General features: G+C 41.6%; 1 protein-coding gene across 11 annotated transcripts in view; it reads left to right on the forward strand.

Annotated features, from left to right (window-relative positions):
- Positions 1-18,188, forward strand: part of dgkza (diacylglycerol kinase, zeta a) — a 177,340-nt gene that overhangs the window by 62,858 nt on the left and 96,294 nt on the right. For 6 of the 11 annotated variants that reach the window (XM_047151615.2, XM_053676604.1, XM_053676608.1 and 3 more), the window contains exon 1: positions 16,781-16,919. The exons of the other annotated variants lie outside the window; for them this stretch is intronic. The gene's annotated coding sequence lies outside the window, so the exon portion shown is untranslated. Of the gene's footprint in view, positions 1-16,780; positions 16,920-18,188 lie in introns of those variants that run through there. 11 annotated transcript variants of the gene reach the window in all.

An 18,188-nucleotide genomic window follows, 5' to 3' on the forward strand; every position in this document is an offset into this window, starting at 1 on the left:
TCTGGTTAGATCCTAAACTACATTTTGTTGTACTTGTATTCTGTCAACTGACGATGCACTTGAATCTAACCTAATCTAATTTTGCATATACCATTTTAACACAATAGCACTATCGATCTAAAACTGTTTATTTTTTTTCCGTACATTTTTACGGCAGAAGGAATGGGAGTTCTGTGACTGTGTGATGTTAGGCAGTTAGACGCTGATGGTAGTAACACTGACCATGTTTACATGGACAGCAGTAATCTAATTATTGACCTTACTCTGAGTAAGACAATATTGTGATTAAGGTGATTAAGGACATGAGTCGCTTTTAGAATATTCCTGTCATGTTCGCGTTTTACATGTTATAGAACATAAGTCGATTAACGGCACACGTCATTACGTCACCGCGCCACGCCGTCCGACGTCCCTCCAGAATTTCACATATCGACATACAGTTTGTCTTCGTTATGGTACCGTATACAGTTTTGGGTGTTTTTATTTTTACAAACGCTTTAAGTGCAGTTAATTATTTGTCATGCTGTACGTGCTAATAGACAACTGCTTGAAGCCGTGGGCTGCGTCCCAAACCGCGTACTTACCGTCTATATAGTAGCCGAGATACATGTATTTTTCCCCACTACAGGCCTATAGTAAGAAAGTATGCGGTTTGGGACGCAGCCGAACTCTCTTGTTCGCCGTAAACGTAAAACTGTCGTGTGTGTACGTGTCCTGTTGCAAAATGCAGTGAAAACTCACACGACGTTCATAATGTGATTAAGGTGTTTACATGTCTGTAATGCACATCCATAATGCGAGTAAAACAGGAGTACTCCACCTGTCTTAATTCGATTATTGCTTACTTCGATTATGACCTTAATTAGATTAAGGTAATAAAAAATTGCTGTTTGCATGGTAATTTCTTAATTAGAGTATTGTCTTAATCGGGTTAAAAGTGGATTATTGTTGTCCATGTAAATGAACTGACTGACTGGCATTTTAAACCTGCAGTGTTATGTCATTCACGATACAGTGCTATACTAATAAGTGTGGCATTGTAAACCAGACTGGAAGTGGCAGAACACTAATTTAGCACACACACAATCAAGTTTTACCGTATTTCTGTCACTTGCCGTGAGCATCTTACCCCTAGGATTATATATAAAATACATCAACACACCTACCCAATGTTTTTGACTTGTAGCTTGTGCAAAAACAAAAGGGTTGTGGAAATGCTCTATCTTTGTCATCCCTACTCTCTTTCCACTGCTGTCTTTGTTTTTTGTTTTTGTGTTGCTAAAGTGATGCTACTGCCAGAAATCATTATCTGACACTCCCACACTCAGTTCTGATCAGGTGGAAAATATATACCTTATTGAATCCAGTCCTGGTGAAGGATTAGTATACAACATCTAGTTTTACTGATAGAGTTTAGCATAATCAGTCTTTAAAGTACAGGGTGACCCAAAAGTCCTCATATATAGGGGAATTGAGCACGTTTTATAGCGAAATGTAACTTTTTATTTACAGAACAACCTCTACATTTCTTCGTAAACACGCACAGAGACGTCTCTCCGAACTTTGGCTCCCAGTTTGGCAACAGTGTCATGTGTGATGTGTTTCCCGTGTTTCCCGTGTTTCCTGTTAAAGTCCATCGCAACCTTGCGACAGCTTCCTGACGATTCCCTGAGAATGACTTCCATATGGTCTTCTTTTGTCAAAGGCATTCTTAAAGACTATCTGAAAAAATAATAATACAAACTCAGTATGAAAATTATCGGAAGACATTTGTATGTATGGAGACTTTTGGGACACCCTGTATAAATAAAATCCATAGTTAAGGATTGCGAGTTCAGTTAAGTCAAAACACTCCACAGCTCTCTGTCTTTGCTGCAGTAAAAGCCCTTGATAAGGGGTATGCCGTTGCGTAAGTCTAGCAGTGTTATAAATAGCAGAGAAATGGACCGTGTGTGAAATCTGCCTCCCAGATACAGAAGGGAAGCTATGTCTTAACGCTGAGCTCTCACAGGGCAGCCCGTTGGGATCCAGCCACCTGGAGTGCTGTGAAATTGCCGTTTTATGCTAACATTTATCACCCATTTCTGGCCCAGATTTCATCACACGGTCTGTCCGTGATAAGACTAGGGATTGATGAGTATGGCTTGTTCAGGTGGAGTTAGGGAGGAAGAAAAACTGTTGAAGAATCTGAGATTATTGTGCACATTCTGGTCACACACACTGCCTTCACCTTTAATATAAAGGCTGTCATTTTTAAGTTTGTTGTTTTGTTTTGTTTTTTGTGTTTTTTTATAAAGTCAGAATTGTTGTAGTATTCGGGATGATGTGTGTTTCGGGGTGTGGCTTTTGTTTGTTTGAATAATGAATTTCAATAGAGCGTGCTTTGGCAAACTCCACCAAAATCTTAGACTGTACTTCTAATGCTCAGGTTGCTGACTGTGTTTGTGTATTAGTTGGTGTGTGTGTGTTTATTTATACATAGATTTGAATTGCCATGGATATATTTATGTATGAAGCAGAATATCAATATGTGATATTGATATGATATATAACTTTGTAGTGCTCTTTTTGCAGGTAGTGGGTATTCGTGTTGGTATTTTTCTATCACTGACTGACCGCCATTGTTTCTCACCATTGTTTAAGTGTATTTTTGTATCTGTGTAGATGTTTTTGTAGATCCTTTGTGTGCAGCACTGCTCATTTATTTGTGTGTATGTGCGTGTTAGTGATAGCAGACTGATCCTTAGAGACGCTGTAATCTTAACCTCTGTTTACTTGCCCTGTCTGTTCAGACTTCCTCACAGGTCTCACCAGCCGGCTTCTCAGTGTACCAGCGAGGATGATCAGATTGCTGTGCCACTCTGAGTGACACTTATTAAGCTCTGGCTCCATCTAGTGGAGCAGGGATGGGGTTGCAGGGAGTATGAGGAGCTGAGAATTAGAATCACATTTATTCGCCATATACGGTACATAAGACATATATAAGGAAGCTTTTCACACTAACACATTCACATCCATAGAATTATAGTAGCTGTATAGCTAAAATGTGTATCCAACATGCTCATAATTGATGAGATGTTAAGATGAAAAATGTTAGAAAACAAGTGACCATGAACAGTGCTACTGTGTTTGGAGTCTGGAGTAAATGGCTCTCACACACTGGAGCTCTGGGAGTTAACACTTGGGTTTATTTTATAAACACTACATGGCCAAAGGTTTGTGGACACCTGATCATCGCACCCGTATGTGGGCCATCCTCGAAACGTTGCCACAAAGTTGTAAGCACAGAATCGTCTAGAATGTCTTTGTATGCTGTAGCATTGCAATTTCCCTTTATTGGCACTAAGGGGTCCAAACCTGTTCCAGCATGACTGTGCCCCTGTGCACAAAGTGAACTCCATGGAGACATGGTTTGCCTAGGTTGGACTGTAAGAACTCGGGGTGGTCCTGTACTCAACTCCACTGAACACCTTTGGGATGAATTGGAGCGCTGACTACGCTCCAGGCCTCCTTGTCTGGCATCAGTGCCTGACCTCACTAATGATCTTGTGGCTGAATGGGCACATGGGCAAGTCTTCCCGGAATAGGGGAGCTTGTGTTATAACAGCAGGCGGGGCTATGTCTGCAATAAGTTGTTCAACAAACACTTATGGGTGTGATAGTCAGGTCTCCACAAACTTTTGGCCATTTGGTCGGCCGCTGACTTCTCCTCCCCCGGCAGGAATGGAAATCCATCACAGCCATTTGCATCCTGGCATGTGGACCACATTGATCTATGGCTGAAGTGCTCTAATACCAACGCGCGAGCTGTGCATTAACATCATTCATGTGGTGGGTGATAACCGCCCACTTGATGGCCAGACACTCCTTCTCGATTGTGCTGTACTTGCTGTAACGCACTGAGAGCTTGCAACTGATGTACAGCACCAGGTGTGCCCCCTTCCACTACTTAGGGCAACACAGTCCTACAGCCCCCCTCCTCATCCCTGTCAGACCCCAGTCTGTAAAACAAAGGGGAGGGAGAAGTCAGAAGATTATAAAAGAGATCTGCCACAAAGTGCTGCTTTCACCTGAATAAAAACGCGTCCACTGGACCGTATCTAGCGCTCCCTTTTTAGTGAGGTCAATTAGGTGCCTAATTATTTGGATGCTGGTGACATCCAAATAATTAGGCACAAAACGATGACGGTAAATGGTCTGCACTTATATAGCGCTTTTTATACTTTGTGGCTCTACAAAGCACTTTACACTGCTTCTCATTCACACACACACAAGGTGTTAGCCTGCTATGTGGGGGCAACTTGGGGTTCAGTGTCTTGCTCAAGGACACTTAGGCATGTGGAGACATGTGGGCTGGGAATTGAACCGGGGATGAACCGCCAACCCTATGATTAGTGGACAACCTGCTCTACCACCTGAGCCACAGCTGCCACATAGCCAAAACCAGCCAGGCCCAGAAACTGTCTCACCTACTTTTGGTCTTGGGTTGGAGCGGGCTGCAGTTGCTGCTGTCTTATTAATTTAGGGACAAACTTGCCCATGGCAAAAGTGGAAGCCCACATACCATACTTCGACCTGTCCAGTTGCATACTACTTTGGGTTTGCCCAAAGAAGAGTCCCGGCCCATCTCAAGGCACAGCCCTGTTGAACGTGCAGATGCCAGTCATTATAAAAAATAATGATGTCAAATTAGGCAGCAGCATAGGCAGTGTGTGGGAGAAGTATTCTGTCCATGTGTCAATGGAATGTGGCTTGGGCTCTGAAAAATCAGAAAGGAAGAGTGATATTGGTGTAAAGTGGAAAAGCCCATTTTCGCACAAGACATTGGAGTCAAGGAGATCTGCCAATATCCCTTTGTCAAATCCGGTTTTTAATAAAAGCAAGCCACACCCAACTGATTGAGCTCGGCTCAGGGCGAGGAGAAAACCAAGATCGGGTGAAAGAGAAACCGTTTCCAAAGCGCTAGGATGGGGAGGGGCAGGGTGTAATAGAAGCAGGAGAAAGAGAGAGAGAGAGAGAGAGAGAGAGAGAGAAGAAGGGGGCTGCCTACCCTGGTTATGCCAAATGGTTTTCATCCGGATGTACCACCTAGTCCAGCAGAACTAGTTGGTGGCACTGGACCCATTCCGCTGAACTGCATCGGTACCACGAGGTCCACCACCTCTTTGGTGCTGTGTGTCAGCAGCTACCTTCAACACTTGTTTGGAGATGTTGGGGGAAGGCAAACTGGCGACCAAGCTCACGGTATGTCAGTGAGCAGAAGTGGTGACGGTGTTTTTCTGGGGTTCAGTTGACCCGTTGTTAGATTGCTTTCTTCAGGTCAGGCAGGTCCGTTACTGGAAGCTGTTTGGCCACACGCTGGTCTTCTCCCAATAGCAGGGTTAGCAAATGGCCTACCCACTGGGACTCTGGACCACCCCATGCTGCCACATTGTGCTCAATGTGCTCAACAAACACTTTCAGGATTGTCCTGCACTCCCTTCTGATGTAGGTCATAGCTCCTGCTGGAGTACCTGCTGACAGGACCAAGCTCCAAAGCCCCTGTGAGTCCTCGGTCAGAGCCTAGAGGAGCCTTGAAGCGCTGCTCCTGTTCCTTGCGCAGCTCGAGGAAGGTCTGTTGTTGAGTCTGGCGGATACCGGCGAGATTTTTGATAATCTTGGTTAGGGGTGAGGGCTCCATGGCGACGCATCTTCCTCAAGCTCCTGGGTTTAGGCTTGGGGATAACTTAACCGGGTTTTTATTTTCTCTTTTTAAAATTTTTTTTATTTTTATTTGTCTAGTACTTTTCAGCTCTTCCTGACTCACGGTCTCATACAGAGATACGCACAAACACATGCGTAGTTCAGCTCTTGCTGTGTGGCTCTTTGAGTGATTGTCTATTTATTTCAATAAACTACTCATTTTTAGTGTATGTATGTACCACAATTAAATTTAGTTTAATATGTGTGCAGTGAGACACTGTGTGTGTGTGTGTGTGTGTGTGTGTGCGCGCAGTGAGACACTGTGTGTGTGTGTGCGGGCAGTGAGACAGTGTGTGTGTGTGTGCGTGCGCAGTGAGACACTGTGTGTGTGTGTGTGTGTGTGTGTGTGTGTGTGCGCGCAGTGAGACACTGTGTGTGTGTGTGTGTGCGCAGTGAGACACTGTGTGTGTGTTTGAGAAAGCCACTACGTATATATTCTTAGTGTTGTTTGGCACCTGAAGGCTGTTCCAATTTTAGCTGCAGCTGTGTAATAAGATGTTAAATAAACAGAGTGAGTCATTCTGATTTGACTCTGACGTCTGTAAAATCCACTGTACTCACACAGAGAGTCTGGTATCCTCTGTAGATTTCATATAAACTCATGTGGAACAAAATTATATATTGCACTTAGTGTAGAAACAGGCATGATGAAATCCTTCTTCTCCAAGTTCAGCTCAGTAATATCAATAATGGTGTGTAAATTCCCATCATGCACTTGTGTCTAGGGCTCTGTAGTGGAACTGTGCAGAAAATGGACTTTGATTGTAAGAGTAGTGTGATGTTTCTAAAAAAAAAAATCATAGATCCAGTTCTTTATAATGTGTATTTACGTCGTATCACACCCCTTCATTGATAAAGACACCACTTTGAAAACAGGAGTTTCTGTTAAGCAGCTGTGCAATTTGACTTTTTACACCAGCTTCCATTTATTGTCTCATGCACCAGCTAACAGAATTTACAGGCAGATTTTAACATCTGCTGAACTTGTTTTAACTACTAACCTCTTTTAGCAGGGAGTGAAAAAAAAAAAGAATTCTTGAATAATTCTTTAACTTTTGACAGCATTGTCATGACATGATGTATCGTAGCTTATTAGTAACTCATCAGTAAGTCGTTTTCTGTTATCGGCAAATAATCGTCGACATGGTGGTGTGATGCAACCCAAAGTGTTTCATTTCTTTTATACCGCAACAATTTGCCAATGGGATTTTTAAAAATTTCTTAATAAATGACTGCATTATTTCGATATTTATATTTACCTTTAATGCTGAGTAATTGCGTGAAACAAGTTCCTGTTAGCATCCTGAAGACTTGAAGAAAAAAACGCAGCGAGACTGGAGACTCCTATAAATGTGAAACATCTAACTGCAGAAGGTTTCACTGCATAACAGCGTGTCTTAGTTTATTTACTGTTCTTTACCAGTGTGGCACCTGCTGTACTCGATTGGGTTCTAGCTGCACCATGCTGTGAAATAAAAATGAATAACAACTGTAAAAGCAGCAACTATCCACTAACTAACGAAATATTTTAGTGCCGACAAAATATTTTCAAGGAGTGGCTGAAAGAACTGGATCGTGGGTACAAGCGGCCAAAATGGGTTTTCTCAGGAGGGTGGCTTTCCTCTCTCTTAGACATAGGGTGAGAAGCTCGGTTATCCGAGAGGAACTCAGAGTAGAGCCGCTGCTCCTTTGCGTTGAAAGGAGCCAGTTGAAGTGGTTCGGGCACCTGGTAAGGATGCCCCCGGGCGCCTCCCTAGGGAGGTGTTCCAGGCAAGTCCAGCTGGGAGGAGACCTTGGGGAAGACCCAGGACCAGGTGGAGAGATTATATCTCCACACTGGCCTGGGAGCGCCTTGGGATTGTGACCAAACATTTTTAATCAAATGAGTACAAATGTTTACCTGGTTTCTACAAATAATAGCGAAGTGACAAGTGAACTTGAGAAGACTGCTCAGGAGTGAGTTGCAGTAGTCGGGTGTTAGAGATGAAGGGAATGAGCACCTCAGTGGTGTCCTTGGATAGAAATTTTTGTTTCTCTAGAGGAGAAACCAGCCAGATTTGCAGCAAGAGCAATAACTGTTTTAATGTAGAGTTTTGGTGCATTTTTAGAAGGAGTTCTCAGAGAAATATCAAGACGTAGGTCTGCAGTTCTAGGAATGTGGAGTAGCTTACAGTAGTCTTGCGGGGATTTATTTTTAGATGGTGAGCTGCCATTCACAACGAGACATCTGCCAGACATGTGTAATAGTGCAGAAAAAGAGCGCGAGTTGGATGTCGTCAGCATCACCGTGGTAGGAGAAGAGGAAGATATTACATCACAATGAAATGGGTATATAGGGAAAAGAAAAGATGTGGAAGTACTGAGGCTTGTTGTACAGTACTGCATGGAGCAGATGTGGGTCCTCTATAGGTCACCTGATAACTAGTGACCCTCCAGGTAAGACACAAACCTCTGCTACACTGAGCTAGTGATGCCATGGTGGATATTCTGGTTAGGTGGTTCTAATTTCTTTTTTAATTTGACTGACAGTATATATTTAATTCCCTTGGTAACACACAGATGCTCCTAATGCACCGTGTTAATTGTTGTCTCTTAGCAATGTTTAGTGAAACGGAACTTAATTAAAATCCCATAGCACTTTATTCGCACTGATTACCCTAGCACCAGAGTAAGAGAAAGAGAGGAGAAGTGTCTTTTTTTTTTTTTTTTTTTTTTTTTTTTTTTTTCTTTTCTTTTTCCCCCCTTTTTTAAAGTTTTTTTTTATATATATATAATTAGAGAGGGAAATCTAGTAGGTGATGATGTTAGCTTGAGGCTAACATCCCGCAATATCACACCACCCTTTTGTTCCATATGATAGCTGTTAACGCAGCAGTCTATTAATATTACAGATCATTTAATTGGAGATGGGCGACGTTTTTGGGCACCACTTAATAGAGACTGAATGTTAAGCTGATGGGTGAACCGACGCTACAACACATGTACAGTATGTTTCTCACATCATATAGGTATCTAATGTAACCCTTTTTTTTTTCATTGTTGTACAAACAAGAAACATGTAGAAAACACAATATTATGACTACAGGTCGACCATTTGATCAGTTTTTCCCGATCTTTTTCCCGGATGCGTCCGTTGCAGGAGCTGCTGAGAAAGGTCTGCTATCATTATACAGTACAGGAGCGGCCTCTAGAGGTGAAATAAAAACCATCGCTGACAGATTTTGTTTTGACAAAAAAAGTGTTTGTTTTTTAAAATTTTTTTTATTTTATTCATTTTGGATGTGTCTTTTATTTGTTATTTTGAGTATGTAGATTTTTTTAAATTTTAATATTTATTAATAGTTCATATATGTGTATATATGTATATAATTTAGATTTTTCTTTTAGATTTAATTTTAAAAGTACAGTACGTTTTCGTGGTACAGTCAGTGCTGTTTATTTTTGTAATACATTTCTGCAATATTTTAATTTGAGTGTTATGTTTTCATTCAGTATCAATTTGAAAAACGTATCAGTTGATTAATCGGTTATTGACAGGTACAGTACCGCACAACTTAATTATCAGTATGGGTAAAATCCACTATCGGTTGACCTCTAATTACAACACCTCTCTGTGTGTGTGTGTGTGTGTGTGTGTGTGTGTGTGTGTGAGAGAGAGAGAGAGAGAGAGAGAGAGAGAGAGAGAGAGAGAGAGAGAGAGAGAGAGTGAGTGAGTGAGTGTGAGTGTTTCTGTATGTGTGTGAATCAAACCCCTAAATTACTTCTGGAGAAACCAGAAATCACATCAGGACTTGAATGAAGTCCACCTGAAATCCTGTTTGGAGATTCAGGAAACATGTGGAAAAGGGTTCTCTGGTCTGAAGAGAACACAATAGAACCTAATGTGTCCAGATTACAGACTGGAGCGGACATTCACCTTTCAACAGGACGACAACCCTAAACTTAATGCCAAAGCTACACTGAAGCAGTTCAAAAACAGGAACCTGAATGTGTAAGAAATGCCCAGGCAAAGCCCAGACCTCAATCCACATGAGAATCTGTGGCATGTCTGAAGCACGAGGTGCTTTATTTCACAGCTAGCTGTTAGGGTGAGAGAGAGAGAGAAAGAACATGTTACCAGCACCGGCTCATGAAAAACAGCATGCTTATGAGAAGTCAAAAGCCCAGTAGCGTCTCCTAATTGGAAATGAAGAGGAAGGGACTGTGTTTGCGTTATGAAGTTTAAATGTTTTACACCTCACGTTCAGTGCTGTGAAAAAGTGCCCAAAAAATAACCATAAAATTGGGTTGTGCCACCTTTAGCAGCAATAACTGCAACCAAACACTTCCGATAACTGAAGATCAGTCTTTCACTTACAACCCCAGTTCCGAAAAAGTTGGGACAGTATGGAAAATGCAAAAAAAAAACAACAAAAAAAAAAACAGTCATTTGAAAATTCTGTTCACCCTGTACTGTATTGAAAACACTTTATTAACATATTATTTGATGTTTTACTTTGTGAATTTAAATTATACATTTCAAATCTGATGACTGCAAGACACTCCAAAAAAGTTGGGACAGTTGACTGTTTACTACTGTGTAACGTCAGCTTTTCTTTTAATAACACTTATTAAGCGTTTGGGTGCTGAGTGAAGACACCAGTTGGTTCAGTTTAGCAAGTGGAAATTTCCCCATTCATCCATTATGCATTTCTTCAGCTGCACAACTGTATGAGGCCTTTGTTGCCTTTTTTTGTGCTTCATAATGTGCCACACATTCTCAATCTGAGACAGGTCAGGTCTGCAGGCAGGCCATGCTAGCACCCGCACTCTCTGCTTACGCAACCGTGCGCTTGTAATCAGGACAGAATGTGGTTTGGTGTTGTCCTGCTCTGGGTGGAAGCATATGTTGCCCCAAAAATGTGTTGTTCCAAAGGTTTACCAAAGTATTCCTGAGCCCATGTCAGGATATCCATTACAGACTCATGACTGTTTTTAACACAGTGATGTCTGAGGGTTCGGAGATCATGCGCATTCAGAAGTGGTTTTCGGCGTTGCCCTTTACTCACTGAGATTTGAGCGGATTCCTTGAGTCTTTTAATTATATTGTGCATGTAGAAGGTGAAATGCCCAAAATCCTACAATCTGTCTTTGGGGATTGTTCTTAAATTGTTGGATTATTCGCTGACGCATCTGTTGGTAGATTGGCGAGCCTCGGCCCATCCTCGCTCTTGAAGGACTAGGCCTTTTTTGGAGACGCCTTATATACTATGATTAGATGATTACCTCACATGTTTCACATCACCTTCTTATTTCAACTTGTATATCTAACCCTATGATTTTTGTTTAAATACAAGACAAAGTACATTTACAAATCACTCCTCTTTGTTTTTATTAGCATTTTCCATACTGTCCTAACTTTTTCGGAATTGGGGTTGTACTTCTAGGACTAGGATTTACTCTTATGTTTTGGATTATTGTCTTGTTGCATAAACCAGTTGCGCTTGAGTTTCAATTTACAAACTGAAGATCTGTAGAGAGCGAGCAGAATTCATGTTTCCCTCAATTATTGCAAGTTGCCCAGGTCCTGAAGCAGTAGAGCATCCCCACACCATCACACTACCACCACCACGCTTGACTGTAGGTTTGATGATCTTTTTGTGGAATTCGGTGCTTGGTTTACGCCAGATGTAACGGGACCCCTGTCTTCCAAACAGTTCCACTTTCGACTCATCAGTCCACAGAACATTCTCCCAAAAGGTTTGAGGATCATCAAGGTGTGTTTTGGCAAAATTCAGACGAGTCTTAATGTTCTTCTGGGTTAGCAGTGGTTTTCACCTCGCCACTCTTCCACGGATGCCATTTTTCCCAGTGACTTTCTGATAGTGGAGTCATGAACAGTGACCTTTATTGATGCAAGAGAGGCCTGTAGGTCCTTTGATGTTGTCCTTGGCTCTTTTGTGACTTCCTGGATGAGTAGTTGCTGTGCTCTTGGAGAAATTTTAGAAGGTCGGCCACTTCTGGAGATAACATTTGGAGACAATGTCTCTTGCTGTGGCTCTTTGGTGTCCCAAAGCCTTTGAAACAACTTTGTAACCCTTCCCAGACTGATGTATTTCAATCATCTTCATCATCATTTCTGGAATTTCTTTAGATTTTGCCACAGTGTGTTAATGGTAAGAACAAATTCATGCTGTTGAAAAAGTTCTATTTAAGTGTTGATTTGATTGAACAGGGTTTGCAGTAATCAGGCCTGATTGTGTCTAGTCTAATAAATAGTGTCTAATAAATAACATTATCATTTAAAAACTGTATTTTGTGTTTACTCAGGCCGCCTTTGTTTTATCTTAGATTTTGTTTTCATTTAAGATGATACTTTATTTCAGAAACAGTACTTTAGTATGAAATATACACAAAACCAGAAGACATCAGGATAGGGGTAAATACTTTTTCACAGCACTAAAATTTATAAGTGCTGTTTATTTAGGAAAAGCCTACGTTATTATGCAGTCGGTCGACTGTAGATGCAGATGCATCGGATTGAGATGCACAGTATCTGCAGCTACGCAGTGTATGAGTCTGTACACGTGTCTGTCTTCGAGTTTTACACGTGTGTCTATTTCACTTCACTGGAAAACTCTCGAGCTGCTTTAAACAGCCTTTTAAATAAACTTGATTTAATGACAGTGACAAAAGGTGACTGCCAATCAGCAGAGGAAACAGTTGCCTTAGAGACCGTTAAAGAGACCTGTTTTGCCCCTCCAACACACACACACACACGCACACACACACACACCGCTCATACTTTACTCACACTTTCCCTGGTGAGTCACCCTTTATTGCTCTGGCAATATTGCAGAAGAAACATTCATGTCATAAAAAGAAAGTGGAATTTGTCTCTGTCTCTCTCTCTCTGTCTCTCTTGCTTTTTCTCGGTCTCTCTCTCTCTCTCTCCCTGTCTGTCTCCCTCATTCTCTCTTCTCTGTCTCTCTCTCTCTCTCTCTCTCTCTCTCTCTCTCTCTCTCTCTCTCTCTCCCATAGACAGCGCTTTAATTATAATGCTCTTATTCAATGAATGTTTCCCACTGAAGGCGTGCAGATTTGCCTCATGTTGCTTGGGCTCCGTCTTACGCACCATCACACTCCCACACCTCGCTGTTCAAGTGTATGAGCTGCACGTCACCGTGTGTGTCTTTTACCATTTAAGGCTGGGGAAAGGGTTCACACGTTACAGTGTAGCTCTTTGAAGAAGCATCTGCAAAAGAACAGTTGGTGGCATGTGTAGGGGCGCATGTGTGTGAGTGATAGAGAAACAGAAAGACGAGTTGGTTTGGTATGTGGGTTCTGATTCAGGGGAAGGAAGTGTATGGTGTGCTTCTGTATATGTGAGTTTATAAAGTGGCAAACGCAGCCTGTGGCTTTTTGTTTTTCGGTAAACGTCGTGTTCTCTGTTCACTTTTCTGTACACGCAGCGCATTCTCATCAGTGCGTGATGCGACTCCCACACTCAGGAGTTCTCGGCCTTAATTTAAATGCAGCTGAAATTTGAGCTGAAATGCTTCCTAATGGATATCGAGGTTAGGTTCAGAGTTAGGCCCGTCACAGTTATTTGCTTAATCAGCTAATCACAGTTATTTAAGCTGAGCACGATTGCTTGATGTGATCCTAACGAGTCGATCGATTCCACAGCGATGTTAATATATACGAGTTCTCCGTTAGTTTCCAATCACAACATCATATTTTAATCATTAGTTCGAGTCTCTTTATGAAATATGTATATGTTTGATTATAACAGTGATGCGCAGTATCAGTACAGTATTCATCGTATTCATCGTATTTAAATGGAAATATATTTAAGTTCTTCTTTGCACCGGTTTGTTTTACTGTCTTTACAGCAAACCGAAATATTGTTTACCCGGCACTGATGCATGGCTGTGTGTGTGTGTGTGTGTGTGTGTGTGCGCACGTGTGTAACTGCTGCTATGGTTTTTAAGTGTTGTTTTCTAAAAACGTCCACTGATCCATAGTTCACATTTTCTCACTCATGACAGACCTGTTTGGGCTTCGGGTTTAGTTTTTCAGTACAGCATTATTTTTTTTGGTAGCTACAATAATATACACACACACACACACACACACACACACACACACACACTAATGAAAATTCAAAGCTTTTGTTGTGCTTTTACTGTAAGGGAGACATTAATAACACACACACACACACACACACACACATGTGTGCGCCGCACAAACTCTTGCAGTGTGTTTGTGGTTCATGTCCACCACAAAGGGAAGTTAAAAGGTGTGTGCGTGTGTGTGTGTGAGAGAGACATCATAACCTTGCTCTTGGTTGAGTTCATATGCATCTGTCAAAAGACCGTTCACACAGCTTTTTTTCTCTCTCTTTTTTTTCTTCCCCCTTGACGTTGTGGTGTAGCAGAGGAAATATCAGGTGCACTGTGCTGCTGCATGGGTAACAGCGCAATAAGCACGGGAAAGAAGGAATGAAGAGCAATGACCCTACTTCCCTCAGCATTCTGCACACCTCTCTATTAAACAGGAAATGAGCGAGGGATTGTCTGTGTTTACACCCTGGTGGTATCTCAAATCATGTTCTCTGTCTAAATACTTAAAAGTACGTACTAAGCTCGTAGAGTTTGATATTTCACGATATAGAAAGTATGTTTATGTCGAGGTTTACTTTAGCGAGTTTGTGCACGACATTAGACTGTTACAGCTCTGCTCGCCTGTGCATGCATACACTTAAAAACTTAAACCGCACTTTTACAACTTATTGTCAAACGGATGCAAGGCAGACACGCAGATAGTCATATCAAGTTCAAATATTTTCACCTTTTATGTAAGGCATTTGTTTTATTACAGCCATGAAATATAAACTCTGGGGGGAAAAAAGAGAAAGAAACGTCCTCTCACAATGAACTGCTTTTATTTCCAGCAATTCTTAACGTGTAAATATTTGTATTAACATAAAAAGACTCCACAACTGGATTCCACATAAACTGAACAAGATTCACAGACATCTGATGAACAGAAATGGAATAATAAGTCCCTGAACAAAGGGGGGTCAATATTAAAAGTAACCGTCAGGATCTGCTTTAAGTACTACAGTGCATCTCATCCTCATGGACTGCACCAGATTGGTCAGTTCTTGCTGTGAGATGTTACTCCACTCTTCCACCAAGGCGTTTACAAGAACTCGATCACGTCTTGGGGGACACATGTTTACACCCAATTTTCCACTGCGAGGATGATCAGCTGAACTTCCTGTCTCCCTGCAGCACTGTCTTAGAGTGGAATAATTCAAGTGTCCTGCACAGAGCGCTGACCTCAACCCCACTGAACACCCTTAGGGTGAACTGGAACACCGACTTGCACCCCAGACCTCCTCACGTAACATCAGTGCCTGACCTTATTAATACTCCTGTAACTGAAATGAGCTCAAATTCAAACAAGCAGCGCTTCAAAATCTAGAGGAACGCTTTCTCAGGGGTGGAGGATATTATAACGGCAAAGGGGGACTAAATCTGGAATTAGATGTTCAACAAGCACATATGGGTAAGATGGTCATGTGTCCACAAACTTCTGAGCATATAGTATATTGACACACAATCAGGTCCATAAATATTTAGATATTGAAGTAGTTCTTATTTGAGCGGTCACTGACTGTATATTGGAGTTGGAGTGAAATAATGAATACGAGCTTAAAGTGCTTGCAGTTTACTTTCAAGTTTATTTACATCCAAACCGAGTGAACGCATTTACTATATGTGGTACCGCAGCTGTCTTCGGTTCCTGCTTGTTCTTGGGGTTTTGTCGTCAGCAAGGGAAACGCATACTCGATTGTATCTTCCAATGCAGATTGCAGAACATTCCACTTCTTTGCCTTAAAAAAAATGCCTTGGGTTGCTTTTAAAGTCGCATGCTTTAGGTCATTGTCCATCTGCACTGTGAAGTGCTGTCTAATGGGTTATGAAGCATTTGACTGAGTCTGAGCAGATAATAAAGGCCAATATACCTCAGAAATCCTCCTGCTGTAACGGTCAGCAGTTACATCAGCAATAAATACAAGGCAACCAGGTCTTCCCTTTTTCCACACTCTTTTCTTATAGGATATTGTTTCCGAACTGTTATAGCTTTTTAGTTTTTTTTCTTTAAAGAAGTTTTCTGCAAACTTTAATCTGGTCTTTCTGTTTTTGAGGCTTATTAATAGTTTGCATCTTGTGGTAAATCCTCTGTATTTACTTTGGTGAAGTCTTTTCTTGATTGTTGACTTTCATACAGATATGCCTACCTCCTGGAGGGTGTTCTTGATCTGGCCAACTGTTGTGAAGGGGGTTTTCTTCACCAGGACCAGTCGGGTCTGATGGTCTTCCAGGTCTTTTGGTGTTCCTGAGCTCGCCAGTGAATTCTTTCTTTTTAAGAACGTACCACATAGTGATGGGTTTGTTTATGGCTTGCTTCACTGGCAGTCACGGCTGAATGCATTGATCTAATGAGGAGCAGGTCGACTGCTTAGTGAAGGGATACCCTACGAATTTGCGCTTCCCAAAAATGGATTTTGACCAAAAGTCACCTTTTGAGTCAGTGGATAATCCCTGGACACTGTAGACTGGTGATTAGGAACTGCTGCTGTAATCACAAAGCCCAGGACGCTTATTCACTAAATGCTCACAGTGAACATCGTTTCAACACACTTCGTACTGTTTGACTCTACTCCAGTTCCCTTTTATCTCTGGTTCCTCTCGATCCTTCTTCCTCATGTTTTCTCCGAGTTTTTCCTCGTCTCTGTCGCCTGTGGATTTCTGATCAGTCTTCCTTGTGAAAGTCTGTTGTTAAAGGACACAATATAATCGAATTGAAGTAAAGTTCTGGTCTCGGTGTTCAATTTGTAGCGGGTTCGGTTTTTATTGTATTATTTTTTTCTGTGACAGAAAAAGCATGTGCCATCATGCTCCACAGTACTTCTGCTCATGCTCTGTTCCCTTGCCTTACTTACACTCTCTGTCTCTGTCTCCTCCCTCGGACACGCCTACTTTAAGTCTCTCAGTGCAGGCTGCCTGCTCTCGGTCACACGTCTTTGCCTCTCTCTCTCTCTCTCCTCCTTTTCACAAAGACCAAAGTTGTTGAAGGAGCTGAGGACAAGGGATTTCTGATGAGCTGTCATCTCTGCCAGTCAGGTTGTATTCATCCGGCACTCCTGTGCTCTTGTTGTGTGATTGTGTGGCTGAATGCAGTGCTGGGTCTTTAGTCTGCTTTGGGAAAGGAGTTTCTTTGACGCGAGCAGGGTTGCGATGCATGCTGAGGGAGCGCAAGCTGCTGTAAATGGTTACGACCGCTCCAGTCTTGAGAGAGTGTCGCAGGTTTGGTTCAGAGCAGAGATCATCGTCACTGAACAATAACACAGCTGTATTTTCACATATCATTGACTACTTCTTCTCTCATTTCCTTCATTCTCTCGCTCTCTCAGAGAGGACAAGTGTTAAGGGCCAAGTGTTATGGTTTATGATTAAAGCGCTTCGAAAGAGCTCATGTTTATGCATTAGCAGGAAAGAGAAGTGGAAAGACCATTCAGTGCAGCTCAGGAACAAGGAAAGAACTGTTGCTTCACCTGAGGTTAAAAGCATTTTTTTGGGAGCTAACATTTATTATCCTGATTATTTTGCTCACTAATAATAATAATAATAATAATAATAATAATAATAATAATAATAGCACAATGTTTAATCAGTTAGTCAGGAACAAAATGGCTTTAAGTGTTAAACAGTGTGCAGTGTCTTAGAGGTTATTCAGATAAGCTCTATATAATTGATTAAAAGAACCAACCATGAGCAACAGTACGAGGAGTGAAGACATATGAATAGAGCGCTTGTGTGACTGAATGAATCTGTATGCTACAGACATCTAGCATGGGCTAACTTTATCCACGTTGACCATAACGTAAGTGAACTTTATCTACGTTAACCAACACTGTAGTAGTCTTTCGGTTAATTCATGCTGCATTGCATCTTTCAGCCATTGTGAAATGTCAACGGATGAAATTTGGCTTAGCGGTTAAACCCACTCCAGTCATCGTTACTGGATTTCCATCTGAACACTCCGGCTCTGTGTTTGTGCCTCGAGTCCCTGACAGGTTTACTGCCACTGCCATGCAAATGTTGATGCTGAAGCTGAGTTTCAGTCTGCTATGAAAGATCACATAGCAACTGTAGTTATGTCAACATACAATTTGCAAACTATAATGTACAGTCTGTGTGTGGGTCCTGCAGATATTCTTCAAATTGATCCTGGTTGATTTGGTGTATTGTACATGTGTGATACTGACTGATATTGGGTTTGTAAAAGAAATGAAATGGATTGCGTTTGGGATGTGTACGTCTCGTATGCGTACACGGACTGGATTTGGTTTAACTCTTTAAAAAAAAAAAAAAAAAAAAAAAAAAAAAAAA

Source organism: Ictalurus punctatus, chromosome 27 (assembly GCF_001660625.3).
Source record: "Ictalurus punctatus breed USDA103 chromosome 27, Coco_2.0, whole genome shotgun sequence".
Classification (NCBI taxonomy): domain Eukaryota; kingdom Metazoa; phylum Chordata; class Actinopteri; order Siluriformes; family Ictaluridae; genus Ictalurus; species Ictalurus punctatus.